The following is a 16,825-nucleotide window of genomic DNA, read 5'->3' as shown; positions in this document are numbered from 1 at the left end:
GCACATGACGTCCTCGTCATGCGACCTTACAACCGGTCCCAGATCTCCCCTCTTGCATGGCCGATGTGGGATTCGCCTAAGGTGCCTACACGCACCCCCCATAGGGGCCTACACACACCTCCATCGGGACTCAGCCTCATCGCTGAGATTTGCCCCACCACCGCGCTCAGAGGCTCGGGGGTCGGCTCTGATACCACCTGTAACATCCTGATCGAGCGATAGGAAGGACCGGAACAACTTACCCTGATGGGCCTACTCGAATTTTCTAGGGGGGTCACCCATCCCTGGATTACCCTAGGTTAAGCACGCTTAACTTGAGAGTTTTTTGCCAACATTCAACCCAAAAGATATCCAGATGGTGTTATTTCCTATCTTATACTATCCTCGATATATACTAACTTCTCTGGACTCTCGGGGTATTACAATTCAACTCATCATATGAATATAATCTTGTAATATTTTTTTGGGGATTTGAGTGAAATTTCGTTGAATTAGTGAGGAAAATTTGTTATCAACTTTTTCTTTTACTTTGCAATTCATATTTTTTTTTTATTAACCCCTACCCTAGCCTTAATATTATAAACTAATAAAAATTTATTAATTCTTGAACATGTATTGTTCTATATTAGCGGAAAAATAAATGAAAAGTATGCCTATAGAGTTTGAATTATTTCTATTTAGAGGTCATTTTATAGTTATTTATTTGCATAAACTCATTTTAAGTGCATCAATATTTTACAATTGGCTATACACACATTTCAAAAATTTCTTTGTGAAGTTAAATTGATTTATGATTTAAATATAAATTATTGTAATGTTTAAATTTTTCTTTAAGTTATAAATTTGTGGATATGTTTGAGGCAAACCCTTAGAAATCGAAATGAAATAAGTTTTTTTATTTTTTGTTTAAGTTTTCACTGATGTTTCTTTTGCTCGAGGACAAGTAAAAATTCAAGTTTGAGGGCATTTGATTTATTAATATTTCTTACATATTTTTTATATCATTGTTACTTAATTTTATGCTTAATTATAATGTTTTCATATGTTTTTTATATTAATTTTAGGTAATTTATCATTTTAATAGGATTTGAAAAAAAAGTAAGAAAATCAAAAATTATAAATATACTTGCTTTTTTACTCTTCAAACGGTGTGCAAATTCGAATTATGGGAGAATTACAATTAAGAAAGAAGTTCACATTGAAGACATGGATTGATAGGCCATACCATATATATTATATATATTAAAGAATTAGAAGAGAAAGTAGCGACAATTGAAAATCCAATTGAGAGGAGGATTGGGTGACATATATATATATATATATACATAAAATTAGAAAAGGAATTGGAAAGTGCAATTGTAAAATAAGAATTGAAGACTACTACATATATATAAATATTATATTAAAGATAGAGAATTGGAGGAACATGCGCACACGTATAGATATATAATATTATGAAGGCGCAATTGGAGGGGGAGTCAATTGCAATTGGAGGCTTAGGAATGTCTATATATATATATATATAATATTATTACAATGGATTGAAGGTATAGAAATTGGAGATGGAAGTGGGAGACGACTGAGAGGGAAAAAAAGAAAAAGTTGAGCCAAAGGGACCGGTGTCTAGGTGCATGTGTACAGGGTCGTCTCGACCTTAAAGATACTGGGGATGTGCTGGGACGGGGGGTTCTAGTGCTTTTACTCCTGACTAAGGTCTTCCGTTTGAGTCAGGTCAATCCCTGAATTATATAGGAGAAATTGTGTTGTATTCGCTGTTAATGAAAATGAAAGAAAATTAAGGCAGTATCTTTATTTAAATTTTTTTTTTTCAGTCAGCTTCAGGGTAGAACTCTCCCTACATCACAAACATTACATGCCATTACAATAACATATCATGCCATTAACAGACCATGCATTAGCTTCAAATATATAAACATAAAGTACACTGCACATATATAGTCCTTGAGATTCACATAAGATGCACACATTAGCACCCAAGCCTCACATACAAAACCTGCAAGCAGCCTTGCATGGGCTACCATATTGTTTTTCATGTCATGCTCTTTATCCCATTATTTAACATTTCTTGCCATAATCACAACATATCATCATAACATGTCATTGTCGCGGGCCTCATCCCCATAATCTTACGCGCCTCTATCATATCCCTTAAAGTCACCCTTATTTACTTTGCAATGTAACGAATAAGAAATGCAATAGTTTCTGCAATATAAACGTGATGACAAGACCCCCATAAATCAAGCATCAAACCATACTACGCTCACATAGGAACTCAAATGGGCAAAATGCTCTAAATACATATGCTCGCCTGTCATACCCGAGTCGGCACTCAACAGGCTAATCAGGTCATGTCAATGCACATAGTTTCTCACACACACAAAATATGTCCCCTCAATGAATGCAACCCAGTTCCCATGTGTCACAACAATACCATAATATGTATAATAATAAAGATGGATGACCAATAGTACCAGTTTTCCTGGCCCTTCTATAGTTTATCACAACAACTGATAACTGATACATCCACCCATTGACTACCATGACCCACGGTCGACAGTCAATAATTTTGTACTCCACACCCTTAACCACACGCAGATAACATTAACTTACATATTTTAGACTTAGCATTTCATAAGATTTCCCATGACTCTTCACACACTTCTCCCATTAAAATTCTTAACATAACTCAATAACCTTAGAAGGCAGGACCGAACCCATACACTGCTTTCTCGCAAGATGTTACAATATCTTGCGTAACTCTGACCCTATCCAAGAAAGCATCATTCCCAAGGAATAATAGGGCGAAATAAACCTTATTTTCATGCTCAAGAAAGAGTTGCAACGAGTCCAAAAAATGAAAAATGACCACAGGGAACCTGCAATTCTTAAACATAAAGAAAATGGGGTAAAGAACTTGCCTTCAGCTTCGCTTGCAACAACTTTCCTTCCTCTTCTCCCTATTTTTCATTGTTGGTTGTGTCTTTTTCTTCCTCAAACTTCCTCTAGTTTTCACTCTAACTTTCAGCCATTACCAAGGCGGCTTCTCCAATTCTCTTCCCTTAGCCAAACCTCATTCTCCTATTTATACTCACCAGTTCCCCACAACTGAACCTTCACAATTAATTTACGTAATCATTAGTTATACTAACTCATTCTCATTTTAAGCCATGTATCTCTAATTTTCCTTATCTCCTGGCACCTTATTAATGATTTACTTTGCCATAAAAAAATAAAACTAGAGAGGCGAGAGGAAAGAATGCAGGAAGACTGGATGCATGGCTAATATTTGGATTCCTCTAGGCTATTCGAATGCTAACTTTCTTCTTTAGTGATATCCAAAAATGCCCTTGGGTGTTCGGATGTCTTTCCTTAGGTATCCGAATAGGGCTTCTAATATTCGAATAAGGCCTCCCATTTTCCTTGGATGCATCCGAATAAGGCTCCTCATATCCAGATATGGTTTCTGCTTCTTTGTTTCACATATCTGAATATACATCTTGGCATATCCGGATGTCTTTCAAGCTATCCGAACAAGCCTTTCTCTTTCTTTTGAAGACATTCAAATATGCTCCAACATATCCGGGTAGCTGCCCTTACATTCAAAATGCCATGTATCCAAATATCTCATCCTCCATCTTTGCCACACATTCGAATATATAGCTTGCTATATCCGAATACACCCTAACATATCCAAATACATCCTAACATATTCGAATACATCCCATGCCAAGCTCAAAATCTCGAACCTCTTTTGATCTCTAAGCCTCTCCGGATTAGCTTATTCGCTTGAAGTTCCTTCAAACCACACATAGGTCTTCTATTTTTCCCGAAGATAACTATTGTGAGCATAGCACGTAACCACCTTGCTCTTTGTCCTAAAAATTTGGGTCGTTATAGTCTCCCTCCCTAATAGAATTTTGTCCCCAAAATTCATGTTTGGGTACTCAAGTAATTGGGGGGTATATGTCCTTTAGTGCTTTTAATCCCCTCACAACACACAGACTTAGGCATTAGATAGATTTTCATCTTTCAAAGACAGGAAACTTAGAAAGTCAGGCTTAGTTAGGACAGTTAATAGACTAAAGAAAACGGGTGACTGTTCACGATCGACCGATTGTCCCTTTCCATCACTCAACAGCCTACTGTGCCTTCTTACTATCATCTTCTCTTCTCAAATCCCCACCTCTTACTAGTTAATTCCCCTCATCTTTCTCACCGTCGGTCCTATGGCATTTTACTCACTTACCCACTAGCCATATAGGGAAAAGGGTATTTGTGTCAGGCTTGGCTGACACCTATGCCCTAGACTCTAGTTTCCATTTCTGCAGGCGCGAGGTCTTCCTTCTCACTCAAACTCAACTCTAGTTGCCATTTTTTTTGTTACATAGAACATAACCACTATTTTACAACATTTCTCTATCACCACAACATAGTCTTACTATGCGATGCTTTTCTCATCATTTTCGGCACGAGACGTGGCCTCACTCTCAAGGTATGTAAGATCCTCATTGTCTTTGACACTGGAGTGAACTAATTCGTGTAACACCCCGCTTTTCTTTTATCGAACGTGTCACTATGCTAGGGCTTAAAATATACATAAATTAATTTTTTCTTTCTTTCTCGGTACATAACTTAAATCTTAAGTACCGAATTCCAAACAAAACCCCCAGTAAATCATTCACAATATGCGAAAGCGATAATCGAAACCTAATATGGTACATAATCAATTCACTTTATTTATAACATAAAAATTCGTATTATAGTTAACATCATATTCTCAATATTGAAATACATAAATACATAGAGATTCCATAATATTCTAACAAGGCTAATCATCAATAAAGCATCAGGTAAAACATATCCGAGTTAGTTCGCTGAATCCATCGGCCACGCCATCACGTGCCGTCATATCTCAACATGTTCCTTGCCTAAGCTGCAGGTCTAAACTGGAACGTTGAATGATCTAGGGACATAACCCATTAGAAGATGAAACTTTTAGTGAGGGTCTAAAAACATATATATATATATATATACAAATGCATGATGGAATAACATGAACATTTGCCATTAATGTAACTTCCCAGGCCCACCAGCCCGGCACGGAATCCTAGGCAAATCCCGAACCTTTACAGGATAAACCTAACGTTATTCCATCATTGCCCTAGGGGAATTACGGCTACACTCTGGAGACGACATTCCATTCCCATGCACAAACATCAATATGACAATAACATCATGTCATGTAATTATCACGACTTTCCATGCAATATGACAAAATGAATATTGCATTCATAACAACATGCATATATAACAAATATATTATGAATATAAATTCTTGTAAGAAAACCACTCACAAACCATAGTTAGGATATGAAAACTCACATTTGCCCAAAGATCAAGACATATCGAAAAGCGTGCATCGCCTCGATATGCGTGTCTAACCTCAATTCCCATCCCAACTCTCAAAAGTTGTACCAATCACATCATCTCGATCACCTTAATCATCAAAATGATATTTAATCGCTAAATATCATCAATATTCCATTTATTTCATTTTCTCTCATTTTTCCTTTCCAAAAATTTCAATAAATACCTCGAAACTATTTTCTCAAATCTAATTTCACAACAATTCATTATAGGTTATAAAATTCAAGGAAAAAATACTGGATTTACCCGGATGATGCGTTTTCACGCAAAATGAGGTTCTTTGGTGTTAAAATCGAGACATCGGGAAGCCCAAACCTAGATATTTTTGCATGGACTTCAATAAAATAATTTTCTTGATTTTTAGAAATTTTTTCCAAATTTTTCGGAGGCTCCACACGCCCACACGCGCCTGCACGCACCTAGGGCGAGTGGCGCGCGTGAAGGACCGCGCGTGACCAACATGCGCTGGTCGTCTTCTCCGACAACGACCGTGCTGGTGATATGGGATTTTTATGCCTCATTCAAGCCTTCTTCCAATCGATCCTCATGGCATGACTTATGCCTCGAGAGGAGCTCCCGAAATGCCTCAACCGGAGGCTTAAAGTCCCGGTTTCGGCGTCCGCCTCTAACTTCGAAAACCTCTCGAAACACCCTCAAACTTTAACAAAAATGTATGAAACTTACCAGAAATGATTTAAATCTCATGGGCTTCAAAAGCCCCTTATTTTGAAATGCCAATTCGTTCGATTTTGACCTTAATTTAAAGCTTATTCTTCCCCTATTTTCGGCCATCGCGAAACCCCTATTTATAAGCATTGTCAATGCTCGAGATTGGCTAGCCTATTGCTTTAGGAGTCTCCACCTCCCCTAGATTAGCTTGGAAACGACCCTTGTCAACCAAAATGGCCATTTGCAGGCGCGATAATTCTGACCAACTTTCTGGTCGGCTTTTTCTTTAAATTCTGGCCACTACGGTGGCCTTTGTCAGCTAATGATCACACCTACGTGATCCCTGACCACTCCTCGTGCTAGACCAGTGCTTTAGATGGCCAAAATCGGTCATGGCCGATCGGTCATGTGCTGGTCAGTCTCCCATTACTAACTTTTTTTTATTTTTTTTGCATTTTGGCCCCTTAACTTTTGGCCTTTACTTTTTGACCCATTTTTCTTAGCCCCTAAACTTTCCAATATTGCATTTAGCACCTTCAAGTCCTAAAACGTTCATTTGACCTCTGAAAATTCTAAAAAAACATTATTTAGACCTTCATCTGGTAATTTTCAAAACTTGCACTTAGGCCCGAATCTTCGTTTTGGCCCTAAACCTCTTCATTTCTTCCTGAAAGCACTGAAGGTTGTTCCTTATGAAAAACCGAAGCCCCCTCAAGCTTCCGTTGATTTTTCGAAAGTCGTCTATAACAATTCGGTATTGTAGCCTAACTACAACTGCATTTTAGCTGTACCGAAAATTGTTCCCGATCCGACTTCTTTCGGCACCATAATTCCTATTTCGGGGTGCTTATTAATGCTACACTATTTTCCTTTGGCATCTCGACTCCAGAACACTCCCGACAATTAATTCGGTCATCTATACGGTAATAAATTATCGTTATACCCTTCATTTATCCTTAAATTCTATTTTTGCCCCCAAGATAATTTACCCTTGAATCTTTTAGAATTTATCAGGTATTACAATTCATCACCTAGATTCTCGAATTCCTAGGCTGCCAACATGAATGGAAATTCGTTAAGGGGGTGTTTGTTAACTGAGATAAGAGGGAGAAAGGTCAGATATGGGAAGCATTCCGGATGTTTGGTCTTTCCAACGTGTTTGTTAAGCTTATCTGGTCATTTTCAGAAAAGGCATCACGTGACCTCTTATCTCCCCCTTTTAAGATAAATTTATCCGACCTCCCTCATCGGATAAATTTATCTGGCTCTTTCAAGATAAGCCTCAATTACTTATCAACCCCTTGTAAGATAGTTAATACTATTTAATGCATTTTAAAGATTTAAATTTATTAAAAAGTTTATTTATTTATCTCTTATAATTAATATTATTTAATATATTTTTAAATTATTATATATTTTGACAATTTTTAAAATTTAAATGACATTATTCATTTCATTAATTTTTAAAATTTAAATTTCTCTCTCTCTCTCTCTCTATATATTTTATTAACTAATATAATTCATTTCATCAATTTTTAAATTATTTTATTTAATTTTATATTTTATTATCTATTATGAAAATATGTTTTGGCTATTTTTAATTATGTAGGTGGAATTATTGTAATCCTAACAATTATTATTTATACTTTTCAACTCTTTTTAAATTTATTTTTGAATTTGAATTTAGAAAATAAAATATTATTTTTAATTTTAATCTTAATTTTTTTGACAATTCATATTAATCATAAAATACTATTTTAATCATAAATTTGGTAATAAGGATATTTTGGTAAAAAAACCCTTATTTTGGTGCTTATCATATGTATTAACAAACATATGGAAAGAAAAAATACAGTTACCAATGGATTCTAAAAAATTTAACAAACAGTCTGATAGAAATCTTGGAATGCTTCCCGGCCTTATCTTGATCATTCCATATCTTGGTCCGGAAAGTATCTCAATCTTATCTTGATATCACCTTATCTTGCTCATTTTAACAAACGCCCCCTAAGAGAAATGCCCAATTCTTGTCGGGTCATTTTGGAACTCCCAACTATGCTCCCATAATTTATCATGTTGCTCCAAGACTCAGATGAATTTACCATAATGAAACATAAGGTTCACATCCTTTAAAAGCATATCCGCCACAAGCTTCCAAAAATCATTCATAAACTTCCTAGCAAACAAGACTTGCTTATTTGAAATACCCCCAAATCGCTCATACACAGTAGACCTAAATACCAGGTCGACGTAACATAGATAACTGATCATTGTTTCATCTTGATGTTGAGCACATCCCATGTTAGTGAGCAATTCATACTCCTAGCTGTACCATAATAAATCCAAGGCTCCCAAGCTAACGTCTAGGATCCGGTGGCTCGGCTCTCCAAGGTTCCTATTAACCCTGTAATTTGCACACTAAGCTAGCAACGAAGTGAGTTGTATCCATCCTCAATTATTTGATCAGTTCGGTGAGAATTTCGAGAATGAAATTTTGTTCAGTCTCCTATTTATGTCTAATGTTTTGGAGCTCTCTTGTATTCTCTAAAATATTCTAGCACATAGTTGGAAGATAGATTAAATATAGTAGTTGAGAAGATAGTAAATGGTAGGTGAATTAATGAGTAGTCAAGAGGATGCACTTATGTATTAAGCTCTATATAATGAAACAAGATATTCATTTGTAATCATTCAGAAAAGTTGAATCAAATCACGCTCTATTTGTTTACTTTCTCTATGTAGCTTTCCTTCGAGTGTTTAAGCTTTCCATACTTGTCTTTTAACATGGTTGTGTGAGGGTCAGGCTAACCTAGTTCATTAGGAGAGGTTAAACGAGTAAGGTATCAATCACAAGTAGTTGTTTATGTTTGGACCCGTGATAGTTGACTTAACCACCACCTCCCATCCACTTGGCTTGGCCACTACCTTGCCATGATGTCCCTGCAAGATATGATCGTTGTTACCTCAACAAGCCAATCTTCCATCCAATTTCGTTGCGCACCTTACACCAAGGTGGCTTTAGCTTATTTCTTCGAGACATAGTGGCAATGGCAGCATCACTTTCACATTCACCTTGGCATGCTCAAGCTTATTGCTCTTTTTCTTCAGCACCAACAACTTAGTGTTAGTAGCATCACTATATAAGGAGCATACCCGCTCCCTCACCAAGCTTGTAGCTCCAAGCTTGGCCATCTTCATGCTCCATCTTTGAGTTTGCACCATTGCGTTAAGAAATCAAGTAGGACACCTCTACCTTCATCAAAAGTCTCCATAGTTTGACCCTTTAGTCTTCACATTATGCATTAACACAACAAACTCACTTATCCTAGTCACGAGTTCCATGAGTGGGCACACCTACTCCACCATTGCCTTGATGTCTACAAGCTCATTGCCCTCAGTCCTTAGATTGCAGACTCCACCTCCATGACATTGAGTTGTAGGGTAGAACACTCTTGCTCCACCTTTAAGTCTTCAACCTTCAATAGTCCATCCATGTCCTTCATAACAAAAGCACTTAGGACACTCCCTCACCAAGTGCTCACCTAAGCACACAAAGCATTGCAACTTACAATTGAATATCATGGGTTGGCTAGCAACAGGCACCTTAAACTAAGCAAATCTACCTTGCACCTCTTCGGATAGGCACTAATATCATAATTGTTATGGGCCTTGTCGATGTTCAGAATTGGTCGACCTTGATTTGTTGGCCCGCACTGGGGTAATGAATCCGAGAGGGAGAGAATAGGTTATCTGGTGCGATATGTTGACCCGTCGGCCGATCCCTACAATATATTCTGATGCTCAAGTAAGTGAACAAATAAAATTGCAGAGTATCAGTAGGTTAGCCTGAAAAAGCTTACCATGGCTCTGAAAAGAGCTGGTTGATATATAAGAGGGGATGAGATGTCTTCCAGTCTATGCTGTACGTCTGTAAGTGGTGGGACAGAATATTAAACGTCAGTGGAAATGCTCACGCAGCAGCAAGGTGCCAACGGGAACATCATTAAAGTGGATGAGATCCGTCATTAATGAGGATGGGATCTATAGTGAACGCGTGAAAATTCAGATGCGACCGTAATGATATTTGTTGCAAGAGGCCAGGATGGGACTGGCATGGGCCAACCAAATGGGCCAAAAAGGGGAGGGCCAAGTTAGGCCTGAATGGCCTAGCTGGGACGACCCATAGCCTGTAAATATTCTTCGGCATATGACCCTCTCGTTATGCAAGCTAACCGATTAGGCCGACGAACTGCAAGAGTTTGCTAAGAGCTTGCTTGAACTGTAGTTGGGGCTTCGCTCAAATAGGTCGGCGAGCTAGAGGCATTCCTGGGAGCTCGCTTGGCCTTGCGATACGAGCTCAGGCTCCAACAATGCGTGAGCTCGCTTCGGCAAACTCAACTCGAGGTCTACTAGACCTTATGCGATTGGGCCAGCCCACTACTTTGAGCCCAACCCGTAAAGAGTAGAATGGGAAATACATGTAACATTAAGCCCCCTAGGTCGCAGTGCCAGCCATTCCAGCTATTAATACATCTTTTAGCTTTCCGCTCAATCGTTTCATATCACGTCGTTTCATGAAACACGTCTTGTCTACAGTGCATTTAATGTGCACGTTTCCCATAACCGCTTAATCATCATGTTCGTGGGTCCCACGCTTTTACGCACCACCATTGGATCTAGGGCAGCTCGTCGGTCTCTTCATCCAGCGGTGGAATGCCTTAAACTATAAAAGAATGAGGGGTTCCCTTTCCCCCCCTCTTTACCGTATTATTTCAAAAATACTCCTTGCTTCTGCAACCTCCTTTCTCTCGATGCCAAGACCCCATTGCTGACAGTTCCAAAGCTTCTTTGCCTTTCGCCTTCGCTTTCCAATTGGTTCCCTTCCCTAACTTTTGCAGCAATCGATCAAGAACAGTAAGTTTATCGCATTCCTTTAATCTATCTCATCTCTACTCCCATTTTTCCCGTCAATTTCGTCTCCATGCCCTACCTCTTGGTAATGGCTGTGCATTTCATAAGACTAGCTTTTATTTATTTTAATTAAGAGGTTTAATAGGCTTAGAAACTCAGCACCCTTTTCTTTCGAGTCATACCCTATTGCGAAGCGCGCGACCTGAAAGGTAGGAAATGTCCCTAGGAGCTTCGATTCAGCGTTCTGATACGTTTTTCTTTTTGCCTTTTCATCATAGATGTCTATATCAGGTCAGAAGCGCCGCAACCACAGAGTAAAGGACGATGACACCTTTAGCTCTTCAGAGCACAGAGAAATGATATTGCCGCAGACTGCTCAGAACGTGGCTTCGTCTGATTTAGAGGCCGCTGAGAGAGTTCCTCAACGTACCGCCCCCGCTGTAGCCCAGAGAGCTAACGAGGAGAGTGCAACTCGCAAGATCTTCAAATGTTATCCTTCGAGGCTGACAGTCAGCGAGCTGACGTCGTGCGCTTCCACGTATCGCCTTCCCTGCGGCACTTGTTTGATGGTCCTTTCTCTTGGTGACCATGGAACTTTTTCTCCTACGGGGTTCATCGCCATCAGCCCCCAACACTTAGAATTTGGTTTTAGGTTTCCACTCCAGCCCTACCTCATAGACATTTTGAACGACCTTAAGCTCGCTCATTTCCAACTGACCCCTAACTCATACGCCAAGATAACCTCCCTTGCCCTTCTTTTTAAAAAAAACAAACTTCCTCTTCCAACCCCCAGAATACTGAGGTACCTTTACTCTTTCAAAGGTACCAAGGACAAGCTGTACTATATGGCAGCTTGCTCCTCGGATTGCAAAAAAGTCTTACCTCAAGGGAAAGCCAAGGGCAGGTCCAATGTAAGGGACTATAAGTCCTAATGGTTCTACCTTTCCTATTCTTCTCTTCAAGACCTTAAAAACTTCAGCTTCGTTCTTGCGCTGAGTAAGTAGTTCTTCAACCTGCACTTGTAGCAGCAATTCATTTGTTATTATTTTTTATTCACGGGTGTCTTTCCAATTTTACAGACGTTGCCGAGGGGCAGCCTGAGCTAACCATCTCTGAGGCGCAAGATCTTCAAGTGGCTTCTGAAGCGAAAACTGACGAAGACGACTGCGAGTTCTGTGACTCTCTGCTCTGCGACCACAAGCTCGCCCCTCCTTTCGGCACCAAGGAAATCAGGAAAAACGACATTGGAGTACGTGGCCAAAGGGAGATAAGGTCAGTCTTTGATGATGGGAGCCCAATTATGAAGGGTAGAGCTCGTGGAGGAATTACGATTGTGGCCTTACCAACATCGTCATAGGCGATGAAGCTCCAACTCAAGCGACTCGTCTCTTTCGCGATCTCAAGCGTCCCCAAAGTCATTCGCGCGTCATCCTCTCCTGCCAAAATTCAGAAGATGGATCCTCGCATCGAGATGGCCGGTGGGAACAACGACCTTGCCATTCTACCCAGCTCTACCCCCGTACTGATTGTCGTGGCTCCTTCAAACCTTGTTCCCGCAGGCACTTCCTCGTAGCGCGTGGCAGCCACAGTCGTAGCGGATCACAGTAAGTTTGTGGTTCACTATGAGACTTCCGAGAGCAAAAGAAAAATTCCCCCAACCTCGCAGTCTGTTCAGCAGGCCCAGGCAAGGAAGAGGAGGAAAACAAACACTTCTACGGAGCTGAGTTCGTCTGAGGTTGCGGCTGGCGGGACATACTTCGCCCCACTTCTTGATAGCTTAGATAAGGTTCTTGGCAATTATACAAAGAACCTAGACAGGAAAGAAGTGTCAGGCGAAGCGCTTGATGAGTACATTGCTCCGCATAGCCTTTTGGTAAGGTTCTTTACCCACCTTCATACTTATTGCCTTATTTCCTCCAAGTGTACTGACCTCTTAAACCTCATAGGCTTCACTGGGGGTTTTTAAGCAGATGGAAGAGAGAGCTCAAGCTACCAAGGAGAAAGAGAAAATCGAGGCCGCTGTCGAGGTACTGAGGAAATATAAGAAAAAACTAGAAGAGAACCTGGTTTTCGTGACCGGTGAGTCCAAGAAGTACCGGAACAAGGTCGAGGGCTTGGAGCATCGAGTAAGCGAGGCTGAGAGAGCGAAGAAAGAGGTCGAAGACGAGCTGTACCGTCAAAAGCAATTGTTTGATTCGGCCTGTTCCCAAGCCACTTCGAAGTTAAATAAGGCTGAGACAGACCTGGCAACAACGCGAGGCGACTTGGAGTAGGCCAGGCAGCGAACTGAAGCGTAAAAAAAAAAGGTCGAACAACTGAAAGTCGACGTCGAGATTTGGGTCCCGAGGAAGCGCGATGAGGTCGAGTTCGAAATCTGCAGTGCATTTGTTTTCACTTTGTGGAAAGCGCATCCAGATCTCCACTTCTCCTGCTTCGGCGAGGAAGCGATGGAGGCAGTGAAGAAATATGCCGCCGATGCTGCGAGTTCAGGAGTCGATGCCACCCTGTTTGAACCCGATCAGACAATGGTTGATCTTTCTGCTGGGGACACCACCAATCTTGCTCCCCAAGACGTGGCGACTCTGAGCCCAAATCCTTTAGGCCATTAGACTCTTTTCTTTTTCTTTCTTTATTCTTGTACTTGGACTTTGGGAGCAATACATTTTTGTTATTCAATCAAATTTTCTGCCTCTTTGTCATTTGCTGCAAATTGAAAGCCAAACATAAAGACAAACTTAAATTTAGTTAATCCAAGAATAACTCTAGCTCATTGCCTAATAAATCTTAAAAACAAGCAACTTTAGATAATATGTTTGAGTAAGGTATCGTTAATTCGAGCCGTATGTCCAGTAGGTCATGATCTAAGCTACCATACGATAGCTCACTAAATCGTTAAATTAATTCGCATTTTGCCGTCAAGTTATACGTCTAGGTAGATTGTAATTCGATCCCAACTAACGTACCATGACCTTTAAGGACTTTAGCGAGGTCAAGATGAATACCCAGGTAGGTTGCAGTCCATGACTTTTGTCGAGACGAGAGGACCTCGGCTAGTAAACCATGACTCAATGGGTTTTTAATTGAGTTGATAGTTTAATAGGCGCCAAACCATGACACTACGATCAAGATGAATGGGTTCTAGTACGCTGACCACGATCTAGGGCAAAAACTAAGATGAACGCTTAAATAAGCTACAAACTATGGCATGTTGGCCAAGTTAAATGGGCCCCAACTCGCAAACCACATCCTTTTTAACCCCAAACTATCTTCTGACTCTTATTTTTAACAACCAAAATGTGGGTGTAAAAGGATTTAGCAGAGATGAAAGACATATTAATATCGTACAAACAAAATGCTCGATCTAACAAAGCGATATCAATGAAAGCGAGACGTTAATTGATATCTAAAAATACGAGAAAGAGAAATATTTGCTTATAAAAAATATGGCCTCAGATGCTCTGCGTTCCAAGCTCGTGGGAGAACTGCTCCGTCCATGTCGGCCACGTGATATGCTCCGTTGCCGAGGCTTTCTTTTATGGTGTAGGGCCTTCCCAATTTGGGCCTAATGTCCCGTCGTAGGCCTTGTGAGCTTTAGGAAGAACAAGGCGCAGTACAAGGTCACCAACACAGTAGCTCCGAACTCGAACCCTCATGTTGTAATATCTTGCTACTCGTTGTTTATAGGCCGCCACTCTTATGCAAGTTAGCTCCCTTGTCTCCTTGAGTAAGTCAAGATTCGCGACCAGTAGGCGGCCGTTGTTCTCTGTATCGAAGGTGGCTCTCTGCTGACTGGTTACTTCATGTTCTGTCGGGACCATTGCCTCAGATCCATATACCAAAGAGAAGGGAGTTTCTCCCGTAGTGGTGCAAGCTGTAGTCCGGTAGGCTCAGAGCACGGTTTGTAGTTTGTCCACCTAGGCCTCCTTTTTGGCTTTCAACTTGGTCTTTAATATCTGCTTGATTATTTTGTTGATGGCTTCGACTTGGCCGTTGGTTTGTGGGTGGTCCACGCTGTGAAGCTCTTCTTGATCCCTAGTGATTCGCAAAATTGGATAAACCGTTCGTTGGTAAATTGGGTTTCATTGTCCGTGACTATCTGTTGAGGAACTCCGAACCTACAGATGATATTGCTCCATATAAACTTTTCTACCTTCGCGATGGATATCAGTGCGAGCTCCTTCGCTTCTACCCACTTAGTGAAGTAATTTACAGCCACTATAGCATGCTTGCACCCATCGCGAGCTGTTGAAAGTGGCCTGATCAGGTCGATGCCCTATATGGCGAAGAGCCAAGGGTTACTCATTTGTTGCAGGTAGGCGAGGGGAGCTCGTGATATTTTTGCAAACTTTTGACATGCGTCGCATTTCTTCACCAGATTTATAGCGTCTCGCTTCATGGTAAGCCAGTAAAAACCCTGACGAAATGCCTTATAAGCCAATGATACTCCCCCAGTATGATTGCCACAGTGTCCGGCATGAATTTCTATGAGAACCATTTGGCAATCAGGCTCATCGATGCATCTAAGTAATGGGGCTGAGAACCCCATTTTGTATAAGATATCGTCGTGAATACAGTATCTGGCTGCCCGAGCTCGAGTACGCTATGCTTCTAACTTGTCACTTGGCAGCTTTCCTTCTTGCAAATAATCAACGATAGGCCTCATCCATGAATCCAACCTTAGCTCAATTGTTAACGTCTCATTTTGCCCTTCTGTGCTTAGTGTGGCTAGGAACTCCACGGGGATGACCCCCAACGAGTCTGCATCTCTTACTGACGCCAAGCGAACAAGGGCATCGGCGTGAGACTTCTGGCTCCATGGGACTTGATTCAATTGGCATTCCTCGAAGAGGCAAAATGATTCCTTAACTTTCTGAAGATATGCTGTCATCTTTAGGCACTTTGCATCATACTCCCCTTGTATCTGACAGACTACAAGCTAGGAGTCACTGAAAATTTCTAATCATTTTGCCTAGACTTCCCTTGCCAAGCGCAAGCCAGCCAGCAGCGCTTCGTACTCGACTTCATTATTGGTCGCTCTGAATTCGAACCTCAACGCATAAGGAATCTTGTGTCCCTCCGGGCTTATTAAGAGCACGCCAACTCCAGATCCATGCTTGTTGGAAGAACCATCAACGAATAACTCCCAGATTGGAAGCATTGAGGAGGTGGGCTCCTCCACCGGTCCTGTGAACTCTGCGATGAAATCTGTCAGTACTTGCCCTTTGATGGCCGACCTAGGTTTGTACTCTATTGAATTGGGCGAACTCAATGGTCCACTTGAGTAGGCGGCCGGATGAGTCAGGCTTCTGTAAAATCTGCTTCAGTGGATGTTTGATCAGTACACCAATCTGATGAGCTTGAAAATAGGGGCATAGCTTCCTTGATGCGACAACTAGGGAATATGTGAGCTGCTCCATGGGGGTGTACCTCGTTTCGGCATCAAGTAACCTATGGCTCACATAATATACCGGGTACTGCACCCGATCTTCTTCTCGCACTAGTGCTGCACTGATAGCATACTTAGACACTCCTAGGTATACAATCAACTCCTCCCCTTCCTTTGGCTTTGACATGAGGAGAGCTCGTCTCATATATTCCTTCAGTTGCCGGAAAGGGTTCTCACACTCCTCCGTCCACACGAAGCTCTTTGCTTGCTTTAAGACATTAAAGAACGGAATGGACTTATCCGACGCTTTGGAGACAAACTTGTTGAGGGCAGCGATCTGGCCATTAAGGGTTTGCACTTCTTTCGTCTTGGTAGGTGATCGCATGTCAAGCAGAGCTCGAATTTTCTCGG

The 16,825-nt window shown here is 40.9% G+C and overlaps 1 protein-coding gene across 1 annotated transcript in view; it reads right to left on the bottom strand.

Moving 5' to 3' along the window:
- Positions 1 to 4,722: 4,722 nt before the first annotated feature.
- LOC127796746 (uncharacterized) overlaps positions 4,723 to 16,825 on the bottom strand; it is a 35,237-nt gene continuing 23,134 nt past the window's right edge. Inside the window, exon 11 of the mRNA XM_052329102.1 lies at positions 4,723 to 4,984. The gene's annotated coding sequence lies outside the window, so the exon portion shown is untranslated. The remainder of the gene's footprint in view (positions 4,985 to 16,825) is intronic.

The sequence above is a fragment of the Diospyros lotus genome, chromosome 3 (assembly GCF_014633365.1).
Source record: "Diospyros lotus cultivar Yz01 chromosome 3, ASM1463336v1, whole genome shotgun sequence".
Lineage (NCBI taxonomy): Eukaryota > Viridiplantae > Streptophyta > Magnoliopsida > Ericales > Ebenaceae > Diospyros > Diospyros lotus.
The sequence above is the reverse complement of the archived record's forward strand: the minus strand, read 5'-3'. Positions and strand labels throughout refer to the sequence as shown.